Below are 19,538 nucleotides of genomic sequence, written 5' to 3' on the forward strand. Positions count from 1 at the left end.
GAAACAATATAATGAATATCTTGGGCTTGCAGTGACCCAAGACTTTTCATAGGAAAACAAGGGAAAATAAAACAAAATTATGTGAGCAACTGTTTTCTTTTTTGTTTCCTCTTTTATTTTACTTCATAACAATTGGTGAAATAGTCATATTCACAAAACAGCTTTGTTTAGGTGATTGTAGTTCTCATTAATGGATCTTTCTGAGAGAAGCAAAGTAACATCTAGTTTAAGTTGTGGTACATTTTTTTTTCTGAGGCTGCAAGGAGATTGCTCCTACTAGTTTCAAAGTAACTTGTGCCCTTCCATATGTGCTCTTGGACAACTAAACAAACAGCACAACTAATTGTCAGTGCTAAGCTTGATTTACTACAACAGTGCTGCAGGCAGCAATATACCCTGCTGAGATGTTAAAATATAATGACTGTTTCAGTGCCAAATTTAGTATAATTTAAAACAAAAATCAATAAAATGCATCTCATATCTCAAAAATATAGCTGAATGTACTCTGCAAATTTGTTGAGCTTATAGGTCGGGCAGATAAAGTTATTTCCAGCAATGCCATAATTTAACATCTTGAATTCAGAAGAGCCTTATCTTTGGGCTGCCATCTTTCTAAAATTATTTTGTAGTAACGTGTGTTTTCAATAGGAAGGTGAGTGTTTTAAAAATATGCTTAAGATGGCCACTGTGGAATCATATGGCTTTGGAGTGTTTCCTGTTTCCAGAAAGCTTTGAAAACATGTATTAACAAACCTTTCAATGCTTGGGAAGCCAGAAAGTTGTTTTGGAAGGAAATCGCCCTGGGCAAAATGTTCCAGACGCTCACCAGGAACTGCTTACACAGCTTAGGACTATGTCTCAGATATTTGCACAGGAGCTCCTGCTAAATTGTTAGGAGTCTGGGCTGGAAGGATGGAGGAACGTCTCCAGACCAGCACGTGTTGGAGCAGCAGACAAACTGGAGGTTTACTAGGAGAAGAGTAAGACGATTTGGAGGTGACAGTAGTGCTTTCAATGCATGTCTCTCTGCTGCCTGCAACCAGCTGCAGTAGGAACCAAGCTGAAAAGAGACAGAAGCAGATGACACAAACTTGCCCAGGGCACTGAAAATGTGGGAGCTGGAGGGGCTCCTGGCAGTAGTGCCTGTGCAGGTGTACTGAACATTGCTGAGTTGAACAGAAACAGCGCGGAGGCAGAAGAAACACTTGCAAAGAGCAAACCTTTTGCATGAAAAAATATCCTGCTAGGAGCCACACCTTGGTAGTTTGGTAGCTTAGGGGTTATGTTTCTTTCTTGATCTGGTTTGGTGCTTGTCTCAGTGAGAAGGTTTCTATTTGTTTGGGGGGTCAGTTTCACTGTTAGAGTAAATCCTCTGAAAGTCCTCAAGTTACCTTGGGGAAGGATTTGGCACCGTGCTCAGTGACAATCTGTAACTATGTATAATGCTCTGCAATTTTCTGTAGCAAGCAAAGCCCTTTACCTTCCCTAAAGGACTGGCTGCAACATTATTCCATGTGTTCAGATCATCCAGACTCTTCATCTACTAGCAATTCTGTGTGACATTCTGTATTTTTTCCTGCCTTTTATTTCAGCTACTTTGTGGCCTGTGAAAGTTCCTGCACTGACCTGTGTACAAAAGAAGTTTCTGTAGGAAATTTTAAGCCTTGAAGTCAGATTCTGATTTTGGTCACATTAGTGGAAATGTGAAGTTATTAATGAAAGTAAGCTGAATGACATAAAAATTTGCACCATTGAAAATTAAATTTACAGAAAATCTTTTGAACAACTGTTTGTGTTTTCTCTGTTCCTTTTAGATTTTAAGCAAGTTATTCCTTCTTGGAGTACAGTAGGAGCATAAGAGCCCACAGCTACAGGGAAGCAGATGAATCTAAAAGTCATCAGTAGTTTTTGCAATTGACTGAAGCGTGCTGCCATCTGCACTGCAAACCAGCTGCCACAAGAAAACAAAAAGCCACAGAGGGATATTTTCCTGTAGCAAGAGGTAATGTGAAAGATACGAAGTAGAAGCTATATTGTGTTATTGTAGAAGGGTAGAAAGAGTTAAAAAGCTAAAATCATGACTGAATTATAGGCTACAAATACTTAAAATGTTATTGAATGTACATGTGCATGTACTGAGCCAGTGATCTTTGTAGACTTTGTGGTCACTTGTTCTGATCTTAGTGTAAGGTTACCAAGGTATAGCAGGAAGATAAAGACAGAGGCAATTAATGAATTTGAAATAATACAATTGTCTTTTGCAATTTCTCTTTTGTCTGTATGAAAATTACAATTGTTTTCAGCCTGTCTATAGGTCAGTCCAGTTAAGCCATATCCAGCCACTGAGTTAGTACCTTATGCTTTTACGCTTCTCCTCCAACTACTTTTTGATAAAGCATGTACAAACTGAATTGGGCAGAAGTAATGGAAGTCGACTATCCCACTGTATGTAATCCATTTTCACAAATACTAATAGGAAAAATAACAATATTAATAATAAAATAATAGTGCTAGATAATAGCAACAGGATTTGTAGACAAGTTCAGATCCAGGTCTGAATTTTGGTTAAGAATCCACCTACATCATACACAGGCTACATTCAACCTTTTATGCCGTTTTCACATCCCTTTGACAGACCATGCATAATGGTGTGAGATACACCCAAATGCAGTTGTCCAGCCCCCTTGAAAAGATGGATCACTAGTGAGCATTCTTATCTTATCCCCTGCAAATAACTGTGAAACATCAAAATCCCTGCAACTGAATATCCCTGAACTCTGAGAAAGTTTTAACTGGGCTCAGTTTTCACTCTGTAGCTCAGGAAACTGTCACTGAAATGTGCATAGCTTCCAGAATTACATCCCTCTTTTGCATCCAATTCTTGGATTATTTCCTGTTTTCTCAATGCTATAGCAGCTGGAGCCACTCCTGGTGGCTGCACCCTGTACTTCACACAGCTGCCTCCAAGGCTTTTATTAACATTTTCCATTTCTCATCCTGTTTTCTCACTGATGACTCTGGCAAAAAACACACTCTCTATTGGAGTAAAAAATAATGTGGAATCCAAACATCTAGCTCAAAATAGCTAGAAAGGAGCTTTTTGGCCTAGATGCAGGAGAGTAAAATTAGTACCTATTGCAGTGTATTCGTATGCCTCAGAATATGTTGCAGGTTGGAAGTCACCAGCAGAGCTTTGTTCCTACTGTTCGGGTTTTTTTTGTTTGTTTGTTTTGTTTTTGTTTCTTTTTTTTTTTTTTAAAGTCCTTCATGTTAGTAAGGAATCCCTTCTTCAAAGTACCTAGTGGTACGTTGGTGAAGAAAGTCAGTTGTAGGGCCCCCTCTTCCCTGCAGGTGTCACTATCCTCCTGAGTCTCTGGATAAAGGGCAACCTGTAGAGCTATCAAAAATCAATATCAGGACTGAGCTTGCAGAATCTAATAGCTGATTTCATTACATTGGAGTGACAAGGCATAAGCTGTCTGATTTGAGGAATGGGATTGATTTCACTGTGAAAAGTAATACCAAATGTAAGATTAATCAATAATCCGAGACAAGTAACTGTAAGCCTATTAACTTGGTTTTTAATTCTGAGGAACACTTTGTCATTAGCTGGAATTCTGGACTGATTTTTGTCCTTGTGAGTAATGCATTTCAGGAAGACCTATTCTGAGTTTGTAATTATTCTGATAGAGGCAGAAGCCTGTAAATGAAAGAACTATAGACACAAACAAATCCATTCATAATTAGTCTTCCCCTCTTTCAATAGGATAGTAACAATGAGTAATGATAGCCATTTATTGAGTCCCATTTAGTTAATGGAATCATACTCCTGGCTTCTTGTTATAACATTTTTAAAATTTATTTCTTCCCAACTTGTCTATTGGGCAGTGGCTGCCATATTCAGTCTTTAAAGTGCTTTTATTTGAGATGAGATGGAATTGTTGGAAAGGCATCTAGAATAACTCTGGCACTTTTGAAACTTTTGAAATGGTCGCATTTTATATTCAATTGCTCCTTTGTATGGCATTTGGGTAAGCTATTCATTTTGACTTCTATAAATCATCTCTACAGCCATAAGCAGCTGAAGTTAGGTATCTGTCATCCCTAGAACTGTTCTTCTAAGGCTATTGCATGTGACCCACACACGTCCTTGCAAAGCCTCAAGGGTACTAGAAGGCCAGAAATTCTGAGGCTTGGTGGGACACAGAATTCTGTTGTATGTCAAATTGTCTTTGACGGACTTGCTACAGAGAACAGTTTAGGCAGTGTGACATCATTTTCTATTACAGCAAAGAGCAAGCATGTGCAAGGGCTAGTAATGACATAAAGAGGATTTGAATTTGTAAGAGAAAGGAAAAAAAGTTGGAAAATTGCATTAGGTCCATTTTTTTTGTGTATTTCAAGGAGTGGAGCAGATCTGGTGGGTCAAATACTTTACTGATAAGAGGACTCTTGTAGAATTAGGTAACCATGGAGCCTCACAGTGCTTGCTTATTTTGTGGATCCTTTTAGTTCCTCTAAGTTTGTGATACAGTGTAGCAATTTGCTCTCTCATGGGTAGTAAGATTCCTTAATGGCATTTGTGGCCTATTGCTTGTCTCAGCTCGATCATCCAGCAGCCAGGAGCCTTGCTGAATATGAGGACTTCCTTAGTTTGACTGAGGACAGCTGTCAGACATCAGTGAATCTTGCTATAAATCTTGTTTTATGCAGAAATACAAAGAAATAAAATGGAAATGGATGTTTGGGGGCTTTATTTATACAGTTCTAGTTAAAACAATTTTTAAAAGATTAATATAAAATACGAAATAAAGAATAAATGTTAAAAACAAACATACAAACAAAAATCTGTAAAAATAAATGTATTTAATTTATTATTCCCCACCCCCCTCAGCCCCCCCGGGCTCTACTTTGGCTTAAAATATAAGTTTATTTTATTTATTTATTTATTTATTTTCACTGAAGAGTCCTTGTTGCTTTTTGCTACTTATAAGAATAATATAAGATACAAGTATTTTGTGTTTTAAAACTTTAATGGCTGTTGTTGTTTTTAAACTTTGCTTGGCAAAGTAAAATCCCCAAGGGCTTGCCAGGGCTTGCAACATTTCTTGGAAAGGAATTTATCATCAATGCAGTATCCCTGGGTGCAAGAAAAGCATGCTGTGAAGCACAGCGTATCTTCTGAATTTTCCTTTGAGTATAGCATCTTTAAATTTGTTTGTTTGAACATTTCATGACTTCAAAGCTGGTTGTCCCACATTTCTCTACACCTTACTAGTCTCCTTCACAGATGTCCAGGTTCCATTAGTCCTACTATTGCCTTAGGCATCTATTTTTTCTTGGAATTGCTGTCTTCTCTATACTTCCATTCAAGGAGGGATGACAGGATACTTTCAGTATCAGCCAAAGATTTAGAAACTCTAATCCAGAGTGGAGAGAAAGAGAAAACGGCAATTCCAAGAAGAAATAAATGCCCGAAGCAATAGTAGGACTAAGTTTGTAGTATTACGTTTTTGTCCTAATTATATTGATTTCACAATGGATGTCACTTTCTTCCTCAATTATGATTAATGTGACAAGATGGGTTTTTAGCTTAGCTTTTATTATATATATACTTAGTAACATATATATTGTATCTATATACTTAAAAGTCAGAATAATTTTGTCTTGTGTATGATAATTAAATTTCAAACTATTTTAACAACAAGAAAAACACTCCAGAAATCACTTTCCTGTAATGTGGATAGATGGAAGGACTCCAAAGTTTCCATTACAGAGAAGATCAAAAATAAACACAGAGGTGATCAGCCATCCACAGATTTTATATTGTGCATGTAGAGACACACTAAAGCTAATAAGTTAGAATTTTGTAGTAGTCTGGAAGGTGTGTGCACATGAGAGAAATTTTGTAGTAGTTCCATAGTAATTACAAATATGAGAGCATGAATTAGTTGAAGGAAACAGCTGAAAGAAAATATTAGGAAACATTTTATAGTAGTTGGGTCAGATGAGGTATGAGATGAGTCTCCAAAAGCATAAAAGCTAAGCTGGGGACTTCCAGTCGAGTACAGTAAAATCACAGAAGATGTGGTGGGAGGCAGGGCTTCCCTGTCTGAAGCATAGGTGCTATGACTAGCCAAGTACAGATAAGTGAGGCATATGAGCAAGCATCACCTACCTTGTCTCTATTATGCCAATATGATATATTCTACCTCTCCTGTATTCTTAAAAAATAATACATAGACTGTATTGTTGGGGCTTACTTCAGTTCAAAGTTTAATGGGTCTCTAATTGCAAGATTCAGTTCTTCAGTCTTGCTAAGCTTTGCTCAGTTCAACCCATAATTCTGAACGATGGGAGAGCTGTCAAAAATGTTTTTATAATAACTTGGTGATGATCTAATCTCCAAGGCTACCTTGGTCCCAGAATATGTTAGATTATTTTTGTAGATTGCTTGATGCATTTTAGCTGGCAAAGGCACCATTGTGCCAGCTTTGGCTGGCAGGAGCTCAGCCATGTCACCTCTCAACATGTCGTTTATTATCAGCAGATCAGGAGCTGGAAGGGAATAGAGTGTAGATGGCTTTCTGCCATACAGCTAAGCCAAAAAGGAGAACAATCACAAACAATAACCTTGGGTCTACAATTCAGGCACACTGTGCGAGTTCCATTCCCCAGAATTTTGTAACTCATTTTGTCTTTTACACCCACAGAAAGAGATTGTAAAGCAGACATAATGTCAGATAGGAAGTCTCTCTTCCTTCAATAATAAAAAGAGAACAGCTTTCTACACTGCACTGGAGAAGAAGGGTTTTAAAAGGTCAGATCAAAAATAGCCTAATACGGGATTCATTCTATTTCAGAAGGCAGTAACAGAAATGTTAAGAAAAAGAATAGAAGAGATTCAAATAGTAATAATTTGTCCAGGTGTTCAAAGCAAACAGTGACCAAGAGAGAATCAAGCCCCGATTACCAAGGTAAACCAAAAACCTTTTTGTAGGGTCTGAATTCCCAACACAGGAGTGAGATCTTTTTTAAAAAATTATAGTGCAGTGGGATTCAGACTTTGAAATAGAAACAGCGGCACTGTAATACATTTGAAAATTGCAAACTATGATTGCAGGTTGGCCTATATACTTAAAATTAACATGTACTGTTATTTACTAAATAGCTTATCTGTGTATGTAGGAGTTTATGATAGGTAGAATACAGCAATAAATTAACAAACTGTTCCTTAGGGGCACATTCTAGTAATTTCAGATTTTATGTTTTCATCAGCCTTTCCAAAGACTCCCTTGTATATTCCTCCTTCTCTCTCATTCATATTCCTTATAGTAACTTCTGAATGTACTTTTCTGAAATATTATGTTCATTATCATTGCTGGGTAATTCTCCTGTGATAATTTATTGTGTTTATTAAGTTTGAACTTTACACCTTTTATATTTTTTGCAGCATTTTTTGTGTTCACTTGCCAGTGCTGGATGTCCCAACCCACTTGCTTACTAGAGATACTGTGCTGCCTGCTCTGTGGAGCTTGCTGAGCAGGGAAGTTAGATTTGATGATCTGTAGAGGTCCCTTCCAACTCCTACAATTCTGTGATTCAGTGACCTGATGCCCACAAAAACTTACTTTGGTTAGACTGAGAAAAGGTAGGGCATGGGAGAGACTGTTCCAGATATTGCACAGGGCAAGGCTTTCTTTGTCTGAGGAGAAATACAGTGGGCTGGAATGAAATGTGTGCTGCATATTCATTCTATGGGAAGGCTGACTTATACAAAGAAAGATTTTTACCTTTAAGTCACCAGTTCAAAGCAAGATTCTGGCATTCATCAGTAGGGACTTAAAAGCTTTACTAGCCTGTGTCATGTTCTAAAGATTTAAATTTAAAGAAATGACAGTCTTAGGTTAGTTTCTCATAAACACCATCACTGCTGTCACTGCTAATTGGGCATTTGTTGGAAGCATTGGAAGAGAGGCAAAAAGACTGAACAAGCCATTGACATTAAGTTCACCTCTTGTTACATGTTCAGCAAGGCTCTTTGTTGCTGGTAATGTGACCAATAGAGGTAGAACTGGAAGAATCTCTTTCTGTCTACTCTTCTTGCTCTGGAAACCTAGTGCTTCAAAAAATATCTTTAATTCTGTGACTACCTTTTATACCTAGTGTGTTGTCACAATGTAATTTTGAATGAGGTAATCCTCGGAGTGCAGTGGTCAGGAAGTATTGGAATATTTTGGCTTAATGTCAAGAAAAGCTTTTTGAGAATAGTGTAGTTTGTTTCTGCCAGCCTGTGTCTAACACAGTCTGAATCTTGCAAACTCTATTAATATCTCAAAATATTTAAGACTTGAAATAAGACAATTAAGTAACCAATTCCTGTAAACCATATGAAGACAAACTCCTGTACAAATGTTTTGCTCAGAATGCTTCTGAAGCTTCAAAATTCTATATATTTTAAGGATGGAACAATTTATTTTTATAAGCACTCTTCTTAGTCAGGGTATTTAATTCCTTAGGACACTCAAAATGTTAAGTATCCAATACAGTCATAGTGATTACCAGCAGAGAAAGGATAGATCACTTACAGATAAGTTCTCAGCAGCTATTTATTCTGTCAGGCTGCAGCTGAACTGAATTTTTGAAGGTAAATATTTTGGGTTTAGTTATTGTAAATAACTTGCAGATCAAGTCCTTGTCCTAAGGATGTTCTTTTCAGGATGTTTTTCAGTACTTTCCTGGTACTTCTTCAGGTAGTTAGGAGAGGTGAGTGGACCATTCAATGGATAAGAAATTGATTAAAAGGCTGCAGGCGGAGGGTGGTCATCAGTGGTTCTATGTCCAGGTGGAAACTGGTAACAAGCGATGTCCCCCAGTGGTCTGTCTTGGGACCGGTGCTCTTTAACATCTTTATCAATGACATCGATGATGGAATTGAGTGCACCCTCAAGTTTGCTGACGACACCAAGCTGAGTGGTGCACTTGACACAGTGGAAGAAAGGGATGCCATTCAGAGGGACCTCAACAGGCTTGAAAGGTGGGCCCGGGTGAACCTAGTGAGCTTCAACACAGGAAAGTGCAAGATTTTGCACGTGGGCCAGAGGAATCCCAGGCATCTATGCAGAGTGGAAGGAGCGGTCCTTGAGAGCAGCTCTGCTGAGAAGGACCTGATGGATGAAAAGCTTAATGTGAGCCAGCAGTGTGCTCTTGCAGCTTGGAAAGCAAATGGTATCCTGGGCTCCATCAGAAGAGGGGTGGCCAGCAGGGACAGGGAGGTGATTGTCTCCCTCTACTCTGCTCTTGTGAGGCCCCATTGGAGTACTGTGTCCAGGTCTGGAGCCCCCAGTACAAGAAAGACAGGGAGCTGTTGGAGAGGGTCCAGAGGAGAGCCACAAAGATGATCAGGGGACTGGAGCGCCTCCCCTACAAAGGCAGGCTGAGGGAGCTGGGCTTGTTCAGCCTGGAGAAAAGAAGACTGCAGAGTGACCTCATTGCAGCCTTTCAATACTTAAAGGGAGCCTACAAATAGGAGGGGAATCAACTCTTTGAAAGGATAGATAACAGCAGGACAAGGGGAAATGGTTTTAAGTTGAGGGAGGGAAAATTTAGGTTAGATGTTAAGAGGAAATTCTTTACAGAGAGAGTGGTGAGGTGCTGGAACAGGCTGCCCAGAGAGGTTGTGGATGCCCCATCCCTAGAAGTATTCAAGGCCAGATTGGGTGGGGCCCTGGACAGCCTGGTCTAGTATTAAATGGGGAGGTTAGTGGCCTTGCATGTGGCAGGGGGTTGGAGAGTCATGATCCTTCCAACCCTGGCATTCTGTGAGAGGTGTCATTTCAAATACCAGCTAGTTGTGCTGAAGCCAATTCTGCTTTATAAGATAGTATATAATCAAGCAGATAGGTGATTCTTGATCACAAGATAAACAAATTTGCTGATGATTGCTCAAACTGATACTGCTTTTTCTGTATCTGTTGGCAAACAGCAGGTTTATGGATCCATTCCATTGTAGTAGTGTCTGGAGTAGACAAATGTAGTGCGCTCTGCATTGACAGTACAGAGCTACACAAGAACCTCAAAAGATTATTTTTAGGGACTGTGCCATGAGTATGAGTTTGGTATCTTGTCTCACAGCAAGAAAGAAGAGCAGTTTTTCTTCAGAGTTTGGTAGACAAAATCTGAGGAGATAATTCCTGTTCAGAAGCCAGAGGGATACTGCCCAACTTGTAGAACCTTTATCAAGAATGTTAAACTTTTCCTTTTCAGACCCTATGACATAGTGGCTGTCCTCAGTTCTGTGACCAGTACCCCCTTGTCAGAATTAAGTGGACAAGAGTCCACCTAATTGGAGTGCTTCCATACTTTTTCCTCACCTTTTGGCTGTTCCTTCAGTGTGCTAGTTTGCCATGGTCACAGAGAGAATCTTTGTCTTATGTGATGTATATCATGGTTGAGGTCCTGTACACAAGGAGGCATTTAAAGTCATAGAATGGCCTGGGACCTCAAAGATCATCTAGTTTCAAACCCCCTGCCATGTGCAGGGCTGCCAACCACTAGACCAGGCTACCCAGAGCCACATCTAGTCTGGTCTTGAATGCCTTCAGGGATGGGGCATCCACAGCCTTTCTGGGCAACGTGTTCCAGTGCATTACCACCCTCTGAGTTGTAAGTTATCCACTAATCCTAATATCTAACCTAAATCTCCCCTGCCTCAGTTATAACCATTCCCCCTTGTCCTATCCCTATCAGTGTATGTAAACAGTAATTAAAAAAAAAAAAGTGTATCACACTTATTTCTGCTATAAATCACAATTTATAAAATTGTATCCAATAATTTTATCTTAAGATCTTATAAAACACATTCTTTCCTTCCTTTTGAAAAAGTGAGATATTACTCTTATTTGCTAATGAAGAAGAGATTCTGACATAGTAAATCAGTGCTTGAGAATACAGAAGTCCTAACTACTGGAATATAATTTTCTACTTGAAACCTTCTCTCAGACTGGTTTATTTAGAAGACCTTTCTCTGTTTTGACAGGATACCCTCTCTTAACCTGCAGTATGAGGAAAGTGGCAGTCAGATCACTCTTCACTGTGAATATCAATGAGAACATTCATAATAATCCTTTCCTTTGACAGTGGAACAGACTCTGAAGTCCAACCACAGGATCAAGCAGGGTGGCATGCTACATGCATCAAACCATCTGGCTAATGCATAGCTCAAGGAAATGAGCCAAAACATTTCAGTCAAACTCTTCACCAGAACAGTAATAACCCATGAGTCCCTTCTCCCTGAAAGCCCTGGAGGCAGAACAAAATATCCTGTCAAAATGCATCAGTGCAGTGGAGCAAGAAAAACAAAAACTTCAGACAGTGTGTGTGACTATGTGAAGGTGTTTATACGTAACACAAAGAATTTTTTCCACTCTGTTTCTCTCTTTGTTCATCTGCCCTCTGTGCCTTCCACCTCCACATACAGACTATGCCTGGCTCTGTCTGCTCCTTATGTTTTTCACCTGCATCTACCTTTCATTTAGAGACACTGTTTACTTCTAAACTTTCTTTTATTTTTACTCTTTGCATTTTGTTCACTGTTTTGTGTACAACAAGTAACACAGTTACTGAATTTGTTGCTATCATTTCACTCATGGTTGGAAAGGAAAAGGCATGTTTTCTAAAGAATTGTCTACTTAGGACATTTTATTCAGTCTTCAGGCTTAAATATATATCCATCTACTTTTTGACAGTGTTTGCTGCTGGTTATCGGAATAGTTCTTCAGCACTAACATTGGCCATGATATTGGTACATCTATGGTAGAGAAAAAATGTTGTGCTTGATGTTATTAATTAAACCGCCTCTGGCTGTCTTATTCAAATCATCATGGTCTGAATAGCCCAGACAATTGTCCTGCCAGTTCTGAGATGCGGTGCCTGTGGGCATGTTGCTGGAGTGATAGGAGGTGGTAGGTGAAGGTCAACCCTTCCAAACTTCTTAGTGTGGGATTAAAGACTCTAAAAGTGCTAAATCAACAGATTTATGCATGGTCCTTAGTGCTCATTAATGTGTGACAGCCTTTTCACTTTGCTAATAGGACACATTCAGTGGCTTTTTAACATATTAGGTGATAAAAGCAAGATGAAGATATGCTGGACATCTGATCAATAGGGATGAAATTCCAAATTCCAGTATTTCTTCATTAATCAGTACTACGTATAAAGTGGCATATGAGAAGTGGCATAGCAATTTAAGACCAAGATGCACTGAAAGAATTTCATTATGGTTATTCAATGTTAGAATAGTCACTGTAGATCAAATTCAGAGTGGTGGTGAATGGACAAATAATGCTAAAAGTGGAACTTTCAATGCCTGTAACAGTTCTTTTAAAAAACAGAACTTTTATATTCATTGATAGTCAAAGTGATCCATTTAACAGGCCCTGACTGACGACAGTTCCCTTTTCTCTAGAGAATTTACAGTCTGAATATCCAAAAGAGAGCAGTTAGTGAAACTCAAAGAAGGGAAATGACTTAGTTCATGTCATAGTGGACATCAGCAGACAGCTAGGATAGGAAATTCCACATGGTGCCTTCCTGGCTTCCATGTCAACCTCTCAGAAATACATAGAACCTACATTAAAACATTGTTAGTCAGCCAAATCTTTCATCATTGAAGATACCTTTTGAAGAAAATTTAATGTGAAGAGTGTTTAGATTAAACACTCAATTCAATTTCTTCCTCAGTTCAATTGCTTCCCTACTTTCATCCTTGCTTATAAGACAGTGACAAGTATCAAATGGGTAGAGATATGGATCTCTAGTAAAGTACTGTTGGCTGTTTTCCCACCTGCTATACTTACAGTCTATCCACCAGAAGAAAAAATGTCAGCAAACAGCTGAGTGCTGTCAAGGTTTATAGTTTCTGATTATTTTGAACAAGTTTAGAACTAGTTTGTAAACCAAAGGATTAATTAAGCAGCTGAAAGCATTGGAAAAGATGCATTATAATTAACAAATTTCACTAGTATTAGGGGTGCAATAGAAATGGGGGCAACATGTTTCCAACCAGCCTGCACAATAGATGTTTGTTTATAATCTAGAAACAAAGCAGAAATCCTTTTCTACCAATTTTGAGTAGTTTGTGATTTGTCCTTTGTTTATGATTTGGAAGTGGTTACAGAATGAGAGAAATGATTCTATGTGATTTGGACTGTTTTTTCTCTTTACAAGTGACTGCAGATGGAATCAGCATGTAAGGCACTGTACCTGCAGTAAGTAAAGCTAGGTTACGTACTCAAAGTCATGATTCCAGTAAGAGTTTTGCTGTATTTTTTTATCTATTAAGTCTTAGGAGGAAAAGTTGTAACGTGGAAATGTTTCTGAAGCAGACATATCACTGCACAGCTAATTGTCAGATACTGCTATATGGGAGAAAGATTTACTGGGAATCTGCGATGACTCATCAGGTCATGTTGAAGTGTGATCTGGAGTACTGATCTGGGAGCCATTGGAGCTCCCGCCTAGATGGATGTACAGAACAGGACAGATGATCTAACACTTAGCTGGAGATGATCTGTGAGGATAGGTGTTTTGCCAAAAGATCTTTATACCTTTAAAATTTGTTATACCTTTAAAAATGGTTTAAAATTCTGCTGGTGAAAAGCTAGGAATGCATTCTCTACACATTTTCAAGAGTGACTTAAGTTTTTATCATAAAAAACTCCCGAAAATGAATGTTTTGTTTAAAATAGAAGTGATTTCGAAGCTAAGAAAAATGTTTTTATTGATAAAATATCAACTAGCTTTGCAGCAAACAAACATGAACAGCAACAAACAAACAAAAACAAGAAATTGAAAACAAACACAGAGAAATGTTCTTGAAGGAATTTTTCTTCCACCAGATGGTTCTGAGGTGAAATGCAATGGTATTGAAGAGATCACTGATCATAGAATTTGTTAAGATTGGAAAAGATCTCTAAGAGCATGTAGTCCAACCAAATCTTTGTTTTCTAGATAGAATCTATTTAATATTGCATTTGTGACAGTAGACCCTTACTTTTTACACTTGCTGAAGTTTCCATAAGACTTGCTTTATTTCCAGAACAGTTGTTTGTAGTTTAAAAAAAACTGCAGGTTCAGAAAAGAGCTAGTCTTTGTTGTTGTTTTGGTTTGCTTGTTTATTCATTTATTTTCCTTTTGTCTTTAAAATAGATGTATTAGATTTGCCATGTATGGCTCCTCTTTTTACAGGGAAAATACAAGATTAATTATCTCATGCTTTTTTTAAGATTTTATGTTTACACACTAGAAGAGATAGTTGTTCAGCAACCTAAGCAAAGCCTAGAACTATAAACTTTGTCTTATTTTCCGTTGCTTGTTTAACATGTCCCCCTATGACTTTGAGTAGTCCTGTTTAGTATCCCATTAACCACCACTGGGTTGTTGCTTTGAAGAGCCACTACCAGGACTATTAATGGTCTAATACTACTGCTTTGGAAACACCAGGATTATGCAGTTGAAATCAGAGCTTTTTTTTTTTTTTCTTGGGAGTTCAGCAGAAACAGCCATATTCCCCCAAAGGACCACATGAATGGAAATTGAGAGCAGACCATGTATCATTAACTCAGAGGAATGCATCTCCCCTTTTACTGTTCATGTAGTGAACAACTTTCTCAAATGAAATAACAAACCACTCAAATCTAAAGAGTCTTTAAGGAGAAATCTCTATTCCTAAACTGGCACGTATTTTCTGGTACTTATACTCCGTTTCCTCTCAGATGATCAATTACAACTAATTGCAATGCTCTGCTTTAAAAGGCTATTATCACTTTTATTCTATTTCATTAGATATTTTTTTAACCTGGTCACAATTTCTTATGTGTATACTCCATATTAATCATAATTTCATGCCTGATCCAAAGATACTCAGTATTTCACAGACTTATGCAATCAGTGTTAAGACTGGATTTAGTAGTTCTGACAGCGATTCAGAAAAAGAAACTCTGTGTGAGATATAGCTAGTATTCAACCACTAGAAGTATCAGTCCACAATTCCCATAATTATCATTCTTAAAACTTCAAAATTATTGTTAAATTTCATGAGCTCAGGAACCTATTATGAAATTCTAAAATAAAAGCATGCATATAATTATTTTTTTGTGAACATGTATCAGCATTTTCATAAATTAAGTGCTGACATAATGAAATTCTTGCAATTCTGAAGTTATTTTGGTAAATGAAGAAAAGTGCTCGAAAAAAGGCATTTAGAGCCTTCAAAACCAAACAATCTTAATATCATACAGTTCTATATTAAGCAGTAGTTATGTATTTGAGTGAGAAAACTTAAATTTTATTCATCTGTACATAAGAATGCTTTTCAAAACAATTAATATCTGCTACAAATAATAATGGTTTACCAAAGTTCAGACCATTTCAGAGAAGTAATTTTTTAATGATTTATTCCTATAAATTCACAATGCTTTTGAGCATAATCAAGCTGGCCAGATGAATTAAATCAACCAGTAACCATAGAAGTTGATATTTGTATAGTATTAAAGTATTAGTTGCTTCAGAGAATAAGTTATTCTGTGAACAGTTAATGTTCATGATGTTCTATGAATGTTGATGTAATTGTAATTTAAGAAGATTTGTGTTCCACACTCCTCCATAGCCCCTTACCATAACACATGCAGTTTTTTTCATTTTCCCAGTGGTTTCAAAGTCTCTTTAATAATCTTTAGGCAGTAGGCAAAGTCAGGCAGTAGGGCGAAGCAGATTTTAACCTGCATTTATACTGATGGCCTAGCATATATTACCTGTTTAGCTAAATAGCCACACAGAACATTCACATTTAAAATAAACACATCATGTTTTTCTACAGAAGAACCACTAATCCCTTTCCTATCATGTTGCAAGTTGTAGCAAAATTGCTTACAAGAGTCTATAGAACTGAGAAGTGTTGTATGGGAGGAACAAATTCACATTATTTTCTGAGTCAAGAGTGAAGCTGATATATTGATTACAAAACACAAATCTTTTATCTCAACTGCTGTGATTTTTATCTCGGGGGAAGTCATGAAAATAGCACTGTTTCATTTTCTGTTACAATAGAACAATTTGGATGAATGACAGTAGATAAAAGAGTGTCACTTTTTTTTTTTCAAATGCAATCACCACCTATAAAGAAAATAAATATTTTCACATTTCTTAGTCACAGACCAAATTTCAAGACTGTTAGTCTCACTGTTCACGCTGGTAGAATTATTTCATGTGTTTCTTATGCCTAATGATCTACCACAAGAAATAGAGAGACTGCTTCTATGTAAGTTAGATTAAATGTCTTCCAACTACTGCTGTCTTTAGGAATCAATTTTTTTTTTTTTTTTAATCAATCAGTTTGGAAGGTTCTTTCTTCATTTCATTTAACGAACCTTGACTGGGTGGGCTATCACAAAACCAATCCCTAACTTTGAGTGAATCTCTAAATGAATTCAGATTTAGTCAGTCAATAATCAATCTTAAATCAGGCTCATCATCTTTTTTCTGCTCTCAGCGTACCAACAGTAGTATTATGGCTGATATTTATTTCCTGATAAATATAAGAGATGAAATTCTTCTTTAGACATTAAGAAAAAAAATATATAATAACATATTAATAAAATATATAAAAACATATTAATTCTAGCAGCAATTCCTTCAGAAAGACTAGAGAGATTCTTTTTACATTTCATTATTTGATTCATATCTTCTTGTAAAATTATTTGCTTTCTAAAGCTGGAATGTAAATGTAAACTATTGTTCTTTTTTTTTTTTTAATTAAAAAACAATATTTCTCTTGGCTGAAACATATACTGAGAACAAAATTTAATCAGTAGTTACATTACTTGTTTGACCTATTGATTCACCTTTCCTCTTAGACAGTGAATGAAATGATGGATGTATTTAAAAAAATAATCACATAATCTTTGAAAGAAGAGGGACAACTTTATAAAGGAAGGATGGCTACCCTATCTGCTCATACTCTAGGCTAACCCACAATGCTGTTTGACTTTGCCCAGACAAACCTGAATGCCTTTACTGAATCACTCTTTAGAGTTACTCCCTAAGAGAGGCAGCCTTCTTTGGTAATAGTCATATCTTTTAAAATAGTCTTTGTTTTTGTCTGTTTTATCTGGGCCTCTGCAATGTTGCCAACTCAATCAATGTAGTTCTGTTGTGAGTCACTATACATTATCATATAATCTTAGAAAAAGCCTACTCATCTTTTGCAGACAGAAGTGTTTGCCTGTGCTCAGTATAAGTTAGATAATGCTTGAGTGTGAGTGGGAAGATGCCGATGCTGTCAAGTCTGGAACAAGCATGAACACAGTGATAAAGGCATGCTCATTTCACTCATGTCAGATATTCCCGTTTTTTCTATGTATTGAAGCATATCTGACTCATGTGACACAGTCAGGACCACAGTTTTGGTTCATTGTCCTTTCTTGGTCTGTGGTTGCCTAAACATCTCTTCCAGTCAGAAATGATGACCTGATTTATAATCACTGAATCACTGGAAAAAGACCTCTAAGATCATCCAGTCCAACTGTCCACCTATCACCAATACTTTCCACTAAAGTATGTCCCTCTTTTTTTAAGTTTTATTTCACCAAAATTTTTCCATAACATGATTTCAGTTTATCTATTTTTTTAATTTTTATTTTTAGCAATTCATTTATTGGAACAATTTACTAACCACAGCTCTTGTGAAATGATAGTAGATGGCTTGACTGAAGCTGGGTTTTTTTTTTTTTAAGGGTTTGCACAGAGTACTTGGCTTTATTATACTTTTCACACAGTTGATGAATTCATAGCTTGAATTAAAGCAAATTATGACTTGGAAGTATGAGAATCATGACAAGCATGATTCCTGCATGCATGAGGCCTGAGGAATAATGTTAGAGACTTCCTGCTGTGTAAGTAATGTAGATTTTATAGTACTGATTTTAGGTAACAGATGCTTTTTTAAAATTTTTCCCATTGTACTTGGCTTTGATATCAAAGACTTAGCAATTGTCCAAACAGATGGATAAAACCAGACTTTTCAAACAGAGTTTTGGAAAAGAAAAAAAAAAAAGCAAGTTTCATTCTATGTTATCATTATTGTTCTGAAAATCTTAAGTTTTCTTAAGTTTGAGAGCATCAGAAAGTTGCTGCAAGGTTGAAATATGAAGAAGAAAATATAACAAAGATGATTTTTGAGGAAAATGCTATGAATATTTTGTTACAGTTTGATTTCCAAATGTGATTTCCAATTGCTCTACAAACTCTATTCTTCTGTAGCTAACTGCTGCTCCACCCGCTTTGCTAATCTCAGGCTTTCAAGTTCCAAAAACAGGTAGTCAGAAAATCACGCAACATGCTGCTATGCACTTATCAACTATTAAAGCAGATCTTTGTGTAACTCCCCCCAAAAGAGCTTTATTCCAGTTCCAGTCTGCCTGCTGTAGTGTGGATTGTGGATTATATATACCGCTTGCACAATCCCCAAGGAATCTCATTACCAGAGCTGAGTTGGAATGTTTTATTTAAACAAACACAGCAAACTGCACTGTCTTTATCCTAGTCAGAAAACTGCTCTATTATTTCAGAAATACATGTTGAAAAATTAGTTAAATTCCTACTGTCTTTTAAAGCAAGAGCTCCTCCATCCTTCTAGAGCCCAGCCAGCTCAGCAACCATATTTAATTCTGCATTGCTTTCTCTTTGATATAGAGTGACAAGCAATGGGCTTTGGCTGCCATACAAGTTGAGGATTGTGCCGCACTTCTCAGGATTTCATGCAGAGGCAGCCTGGACATTTTAGTAAATTGAACAAGGCTGTGTGGACAAATGCTTTTGGTTAAACTCTTATCAGTTCTGATTGAAACCTTTTTAGAATAGTGAATTATAAAAACATTACAATTAAGAACGTTAGAACAGAGTTATCTCTCTCCTGCAGCAATAAAACAGATCAGGAATGTTCTGCTATATGATTTATGATATGAAAAATATTTTTAAGAAGTACTGGATGTAGTAACTTCTGCCTACGAACTTAATTGTTGCATGCTTTCTTTCTTATTTGTTTGGTTGTTTTTTTTCTAATTTTTTGTTGCTTGTCCATGATAGCATGGTGCCTTAAATAGATAATAATAAAATGCCTTCTGAAGCCCCATAACATTTGTGTTAGTAGTCTTTGGTGGTTAACAAGCAAGTCGAATCATGGTAGCATTCTTAAAAATGGTAGAAGGGATAAGTATACCTTCCAGAGAATTGTGCTGTATTTGGTGGAATTAATGTAGAACTTAAAAAGTGTTAGTGAATTAAAAGAAATTCTCAGTCTTAGGAAGCTGTGACAATTTTAAATTGAAATTATAGGTCAAACAAGTACTCATTTGAAATTAAAAATCTACATTCATGAATCTCCCATCTCCTTAGAGGTAGCAAATGATGATACGTGCTATCTCACAGGCAGGTGGGATATGGATTTAAAACTATGCTTAACTCACTCTTTTTCATTTACT

At 37.0% G+C, this 19,538-nt stretch overlaps 1 long non-coding RNA gene across 1 annotated transcript in view; it reads left to right on the forward strand.

Annotated features, from left to right (window-relative positions):
- Window positions 1-1,820: 1,820 nt before the first annotated feature.
- LOC146544331 (uncharacterized) overlaps window positions 1,821-19,538 on the forward strand; it is a 100,848-nt gene continuing 83,130 nt past the window's right edge. The window contains exon 1 of the long non-coding RNA XR_014883684.1: window positions 1,821-2,002. This is a non-coding gene — a long non-coding RNA (uncharacterized LOC146544331). The remainder of the gene's footprint in view (window positions 2,003-19,538) is intronic.

This window comes from Meleagris gallopavo, chromosome 5 (assembly GCF_905368555.1).
Source record: "Meleagris gallopavo chromosome 5, MGAL_WU_HG_1.1, whole genome shotgun sequence".
Taxonomy (NCBI): Eukaryota; Metazoa; Chordata; class Aves; order Galliformes; family Phasianidae; genus Meleagris; species Meleagris gallopavo.